At 45.2% G+C, this 7,157-nt stretch overlaps 1 long non-coding RNA gene across 1 annotated transcript; it reads left to right on the top strand.

The window, feature by feature from the left end:
- Nucleotides 1-378: 378 nt before the first annotated feature.
- On the top strand, nt 379-6,570 carry LOC135579780 (uncharacterized). The gene is made up of 2 exons (XR_010473545.1): nt 379-679; nt 5,270-6,570. It is a non-coding gene; the product is annotated as an uncharacterized LOC135579780 (long non-coding RNA).
- Nucleotides 6,571-7,157: the final 587 nt, after the last annotated feature.

A 7,157-nucleotide genomic window follows, 5' to 3' on the forward strand; every position in this document is an offset into this window, starting at 1 on the left:
GGTGCAGTTCCACAGAAATACCAAGCAGACACGAAGTTAACAATTCTGAATTTTCATCTCACAGTAAGGACCAACACTGACTGGTCTACAGAGTACCACGCAGTAGTAGTACAAAATAGCAGGCAGTTTACTGAGAAGTGAATTCACCAGCCATGATGTCCAGTTGTAAGAATAGATATTTACTAGAGTATAACTAGCTGCTTGAGATGCTGTGAAAGGTGTGAAACCCATAATCTCTTGCTGTCAATGTTTCAGAATAACCATCATCGTAAGCATCAAACTGAAGAGGAACAAAAGGAAGATTATAGGTCTTCTCCTCTTTTGCTCCCATAAGGAGAAAACCAGGAGGCCCAGGAACGTTCACAACCCAGCTTTGAATACAGCTTGTCAAGCTCCTCAAGATCCCAGGCTCAAAACTGACAAGTATTCCTCTAGCAGGTTTCATGCTGACTCCTTTATTTCTGTAGAAATGCAGGAACTGTTTGAGGTATGTTGTGACTCTGCCTCCTCTGATCTCCCCTGCAGCTGGCAACAGCTCCAAAGAATTCTCTTGCTGAGTTTCTGTGGCTCTCCAGGGCACTTGAAGGGTTGTTGGAATACGTCTGAAGTCCTGTCTCTGTGATGCTCTGCCCCATGGCAGTGGCAGAGATCCAAGATCTGCCCTGCTATGCATGTCGAGGTAAGTGCGTGCACATTTGGCTCCAGAATGCCTCATTTCTGCAAGGAGCTCTGTAAAAGCTTGTGGAGGCTTACCCCTGAATGCAGCACAAGGAGAGTGGAGGAGGTCACTGCCACTCAGAAGCTGTCCTACTGGTTTATGCTGTCCTTGTCACACTGGCTGCGAAGCTGGGAACTTCTCACGTTACTGCATGACAAGTGCCACACTCCGGTTAGACTGCAGAAGTCAAGTGTTCAAAGGAGATCTTCTGAACGTGCAGGTTGTTGGTAGTAATTCGGGGATTTGGGATGGGTATATAAGATTTTATGGAAGGCAAGTGAAAATAAGGTGTTAACTTCTATCCTGCAGAGGGTTAAATGGATTATGAAACATGAGAAAAGCCACCACAGTTGCTGGAGTTCACATACAACTTTATGAAAGAGATTGTGCATGAGTGCAGGATGTCTTTAGTTTGCTCCCTTGCAGCACTTAAATGCACAATTTACTAAAGAGACATCCCTGCCAGTGTTCTGGCAGACACACAACGCTCTAGTCTCTTACTGTTTGTCAGTATTTGCAAAGGATTTGAAGACAGAGAGCATATTGATTAAAAACAGACTTCTTGGAAACTTGGTGGAGGGAAAAGTGTCAAGGAGGTGCCACTGTCAAAGCACAAGCTGTACGGGTATGAAAGGAGCTGATTATCAATGACTGTCAGGCCAAATTCGTGTGTACTAAGGAGCCCTAAAGCAACTCAGCAAATGGCTGTGGTTTGTCACATGTCACTTACTTACAGTTGGAACTAGTGGAAAGACTGTGACCACAAGCTTTCAGAAGAGCTTCAGAAATAGTACCACTAACCACAGGCTAGCAAGTTTAACTTCATTCCAAAAGAAATTGCTAGAAGTTATACACTATAATAAAACATGGGGAGATGACAATGTACTTGGCTAAATATTGGGGGGAACCAGCTGCTGTAATATTAAAAGAAATTGTGAGTAAGGATTGCTCTTAAAAAGCTAAAGGAACTTAGAAGTAAACAGACAGGTGTGACTCAGTTAATATAAAACCATGCAAGTGTTGGTTGGAAGGAATTCAGGAAACTATCTAGCCCAGACTTGTGCTTGAAGTGGTGACCATGCTAGTTCAGGTCAGCCCTGGCTTTGTCTAGCCAAATCTTGAAAAACTCTAAGGATGGAGATTTCACAGCCTAGGTAATCCACACCAGTGCTGTACTACTCTCCTAGTGGAAAAAAATAAGGTGTATTTGTCAAATTTTTTTTTTTAAATTTTTTCACGAGACTATTGGACTGATAACCTTGCATCCAAAGGCATAAAAGACCTGAGCAGAAGTAACTATCTCATCCCTGCAGGAAAGAGGATGCTGCTGAGTGTTGCATGGGTTTATAATTGACTTGACAAGGGGTGGGTGGCGGGTGGGAAGCGTGATGGACTGCAGGTGTTTGGCAGCCTGTGGGCATTTGGTTATTCATGACAGTCAAATGCAAAGAGCTGCAGAGGGTCTAATGAATGATGGTATGATTAAAAGCCCATTGAAACTTGCCACTGATAAATGTAAAGTAATGCATATGAGGAAAAATAACTCTACCCCTACATCAAGTTAGACTACAAATTAACTGTTGCCACCAGAAAAAATAAAAGAAGTCTGACTATTCAATTTCAGCAGAGGGCAGAAAGACAATTGTAACATTAGGCATTCTTAGGAAACAAAGAGAAGAAGACAGGAACCATCTTCGTATCACAGGATGCTTCCATGATGTTGCCTTGTTTTGAGTATGGCAGGGATTTTAGGAGATTGCAAGACAAAGACAGATACAAAACCCAGCCTCTTTACCTTTGTTTCTTCTGCTTTATACCCTGAATAACCAGCAATACGGAACAGTGAGAAAGAGGTTAAATAGCCTGGAAGAAAAAATAATGACTGGAGATATGTGACTGGGAACAACACCTCACATATGATGTGGAAAACATAAATAGGAAATGACTCTTTCTCCCAGAGCTCACCTTTGTTCTGACAAGAGGGAGCCCAGTGCAATTAGCAGGTAACAATTTAAAATAAGCAAAAAGAAGTACATTTAAACACAGTACGTAATTAAACTGGGAACACTGGGAACTATTCCCTCTGAATGTTTTGCTAGTAAGCACTAACCTTTGTATACCAGGAAGCTAAAATTAATGGCAATGCATGAAGGAGTAGCGGCAGCTCTATCTGGTATCTACAAGAACTGGTCTTTTCTTTCGCCTTTTGCATTGGTCCCCCCACTCCTTAGTGCACCATTAGTTTGTGGCGGTATTTGTGCTCTCCAGCGCATACAAGCAGCAGGAGCAGCTTTATTTGGAGCCTAATTCCTCAGTTACCCGGCAGTGCCCCAGACACCACTGTGCTTCAGGATTAGCCAGGCTTAAAGACTCGTGTCCCTGCCTGCCAGTCCTGGGGTGACAGACTGGCCAGACCCCAGCTCTGCTGTGGGGCGGGACGGGGTGGGGAGGTTTCCACTCCCACTACCAAAGCACTCTCCTTCCTATGGAAGGATTTCCTTCCATCTGCTTGGATGGTAGCATGTGTCTATTCCCATTTCTTCCATACTACCAACCCCCATATAAATAATTCGTATTATTTTCAAAAATAGTTTGAGTTCCCTCTGAATAATTTGCTATACCTATAGCATTTCTGAAAATACTAAACAAATACCACAGCCAGACAGACATGCTGTGGCAGCAGATCTTGCTTACATTTTGACCCTGGGTAGAGTTCCAGCTTCTGATGGCTGGAGATGGCTTCAGTTCAGTTGTCATATGTACCCCCTTGAGCAGTTGAGGTCACATGAAACCAGGCTGGCGAGAAACCTCCTTACCCAGCCTCTCTGCTGCTCACTCCTAGGCACATCACACATGTCTTTCAGGGGAGCTCAGCTGCTTCTTTAATGCTGTTCTCCCTGTGGCTTCCTCAGAGTGACAGGCAGGGACCTGTGAGATGGATGTCCAGCCATGGATATCGGCAAGGGTACACTCAGCGCTCCCACACTGTATGAGAGGCTGGGCTCAGGGCAGTCTGTGTGCTGAGAACAGCAGTTCAGAGCCCCATAACATGGCAATGCTGAGCTCAGGCCCTGCATGGTCACACCTGGCTTGTTCTGAGCCCATTCAAAGATGCATGAGGGCTTCAGCACAGTTAGGAAAGTCAGCCTTTAAACAGGACTCACTAACCTTAATTGCATATGAAAGTGACATAATTTCAGAGAGCAGCTCACAGAAATGTACACTGCTCTGGTGTAAGCCCAGCTCTGTGTTAATTATTAAGGAATGGTAATTTTAGTCAGCATTTGCAATGGATTCTACATGACTGAAACCTTGTTCCCACAAAAGTTCATCACAATGTCAAGTATTTAATTAATTTTCACCTTTATTTTATTTTAAAGGTGTTACTGCAATTAGTAGAATGTCTGTAAAAACCTCTTTGATTCCTTTCTTGCCCCCTCCCTACTGGGAAGGCCATGCTCTCTAACATCACAGAGTGCCAAGTTGCCCAAGATATAAATATAAATCCATAGAAGGGGGGAGGCAGGAAGAGTTGGTTTACAAGAATACAGAGATACTTTCAAATAAATGCATAACTGTCATGAGTTAAATTCAACAATTAATCCTCTATTATTCTAACAAGAAACACATACTTTTTAAAGCAAGTAAATTTAAAAAAATCTTAACACCTGCAATCCTTCCTACAAAAAAAATCCTTAAACAGTTGGCAGCTCTTAGTATAATTTGCCTAAATTCATAGACTAATTTACATTTAAGAGTACATCACCATGACAACTTGTAAATCTTGCTAAATTCTCCTCTTACTACTAAAATTGGTTTTGCTGTAATTTCTTCAAGAAAAGTAATCTGTAGTCTGGAACCTCCTCCAGACACAAAGATCTTCATCCTGCATCTCCAGCTCTGAGTGCACTTTGAGTACTACTGTGACAATGTAGAGTACACTTAAAGCATGTTACCCTTAACATCTTGTTTATGAAGAAAGAGGAAACAGATCATATATAGAAAGCCAATAATTTATTGTTAGTACAGCTGAAATCTTAAGTCTTATCTAACAATCCTTATTAGTCCAGATCTAGGTATTACCTGAAAAAGAGAAAAACACTTCTATGCAGAAAGAATTTCAGTAATAATAAGAATAATAATACAGTTAAAACTGTTATACTCATACTTCCTAGCGTCTTCTCCCTTTCCTGGTGTTACACTCACCCTCCTACCGCTCCTCAGGTTGGTGGCTCAGCCTGCTAGCAGGGGTGCTAAGGCTGCTCACCAGCACATGGGGTCTTTTGCTGGGAGGAATGTGATGTTGATGGCTGCATCTTTCTCACTCCAGGATCCACTTGGGGTCTTTTTTATGGCTGCCAACAGGCTTTCACACCTTGCTGTTTCATCACTGCTCTGCAGCTCCGCATGATATCCAAATTTACCATATGTGATGTATCTTACATATGCCAGAAACTTGTTCTTTGTTCGGTTGTCCATAAAACGGTCTTTTTGTCTAACTCTAGGTCTGTATTTCTTTTTAATGAAAACCAATTGTTGATTTCTTTATAGCTGTGGAGTCTCCAGTGGCAAGCCTGTGCCTCATCTTTTGTCATCTTGTGCCTGTCCTCCCCACTGCATTCTGTGTCTCCACATCTCAGGGCCTCAGCTATTACCCCTTTCCTGTGGAAGCCTGTAATTCTCCACGCTGCACCATCATGTTGGTTCTAGGTATTTTGTTCTACGCAGAACAACTACTTGTTGCTCCTGTCTGCACATAACTACAGTGATACCATACAAGAATAAGGAAAACTAAAATAAAATCATCTATAACCATGTGGTCAGAAGAAAAAAATGCTAATCCAAGTTAAAAGAAAACTTGCAGGCAAGTCAACAAATGTTGAGTTGAGGCAAGTCTGGTGTGACTCAGGGCTGAGGCCTTGCAAACTTGTGGCAAAGCATGTGGCTTGCTGCTAGCATTGGCAGTATCTGATACAGGGCTACATGTTACATGTAGCAAAAGCTGCATCAGCAGAATGCAGTAAGCAATGGAGAGAATAATGCTGCCGCATGACATTCCAGCCAGAGTTACAGTGCTGTCTGGCCCTGCTGACAGAAATAAGGCTGTACAGGTGCAGAGCAGCAACATCTGGGATCTTAATTACTGCTGTACAATAAAACAACCCAGCCTGGCGTTACGGTCTCACTCCAAGTTAGCTGTACAGAGGCTTGAGTGGAAAAATAGCTTACTGGTGAGATCAGACTGTTCAATCCAGGGAAGAAAGAAGAGCAGCTTGTTATTAAAATAGAAGGCAAAATGGGGCAGTTTCTCTTCCTGTCAAATAACTGGTAAATCTTCTCAGAGTCTGTGCTTCGCATGCTTTGCTAGATTTGGTTACCTCTGTCCTGTGAGAGTAAAAAATTCTTGGCAGGGGAAATGCTGTTTTCACAAGTACTGAGTGCCAGGCTTTTAAAAATTAATACTATGTAGAGAACATCCTTTGTTTTTATGAAAAGGTTGTTGAAACAGCCCAAGTTCCAGACAGACTTTAAGTAATACTTTGCATATTTTCAGGAACAAGGACTGGTTTTCACTGGAAGCGCAGTGAGGCCGGGTATCTCTCATCAGCTACAGGTGAATGTGTTCTCTGTAGGTGGGGAGGGGAAGCAGCAGTCGCTGGTGTGCCTCCAGCTGGGAGGGTTCAGGGCAGAGCTTGGCACTTGGGCTGTGGTTTGTGCTCCAGAGGCCTCTCAGGTGACTCCGACTAAGTGTCCTTTGAAGTCCCCAACCCTGGGGCACTCCAGGGAGTTCCTCCAAGTTAATGAAAGCCAGGCTGCAGCAGCTAAAACTTCATTAAACCTGCAAGATTGGATGCTAAGCCCATACTTGAGTGTAATTCACAAATGCGATTGAGTAAAGCATTTACCAGCTGTCCCTGACCCAAATCCCCAAAGGCTCACTGTGTTCGCTCACAAGTTGTGAGCTCAAATGTCTCTGCAACCCCGCTGCCCGTCCGAGCCGTGCAAAACGAGGACGCATGTGGCCCCTTGCCGCAGTGACGGGGCCTACCGGCGAGGCATGCGGGCGGCAGCCTGCCTTCCCCCGCGGCCCGCCCGCCCCCGCTGTCTGAACCCAGGGACAGCGGCCTCTGCGCCCGCCCCGGCGCGGCGGAGCCGGTGGGTGGGCGGCAGCCGCTCCCCTCAGCGCAGCGGCATCTGCCGGGCTCGCCGTGGGCCGCTCCCCGGTACCGAGCACCGATGGTCGGAGGCTCCCACTGCCCCTCGGCCACCTCCGCCGCCTCCCGGGCCGCGGCGCTGCGCTGGGCGGGGCGGGCGTTGCTGTGGCGGTTGGGGCGCTCAGCGCTGACAGGATTCCCGCCCCTTCCCGCTCGCGCCGCGCCTCAGCCGCGAGCAGCTCCGCGGGAAGCGTGGCCAACGCGTTCGTTCAGTTTAACTTGGT

This window comes from Columba livia, chromosome 6 (genome assembly GCF_036013475.1).
Source record: "Columba livia isolate bColLiv1 breed racing homer chromosome 6, bColLiv1.pat.W.v2, whole genome shotgun sequence".
Taxonomy (NCBI): Eukaryota; Metazoa; Chordata; class Aves; order Columbiformes; family Columbidae; genus Columba; species Columba livia.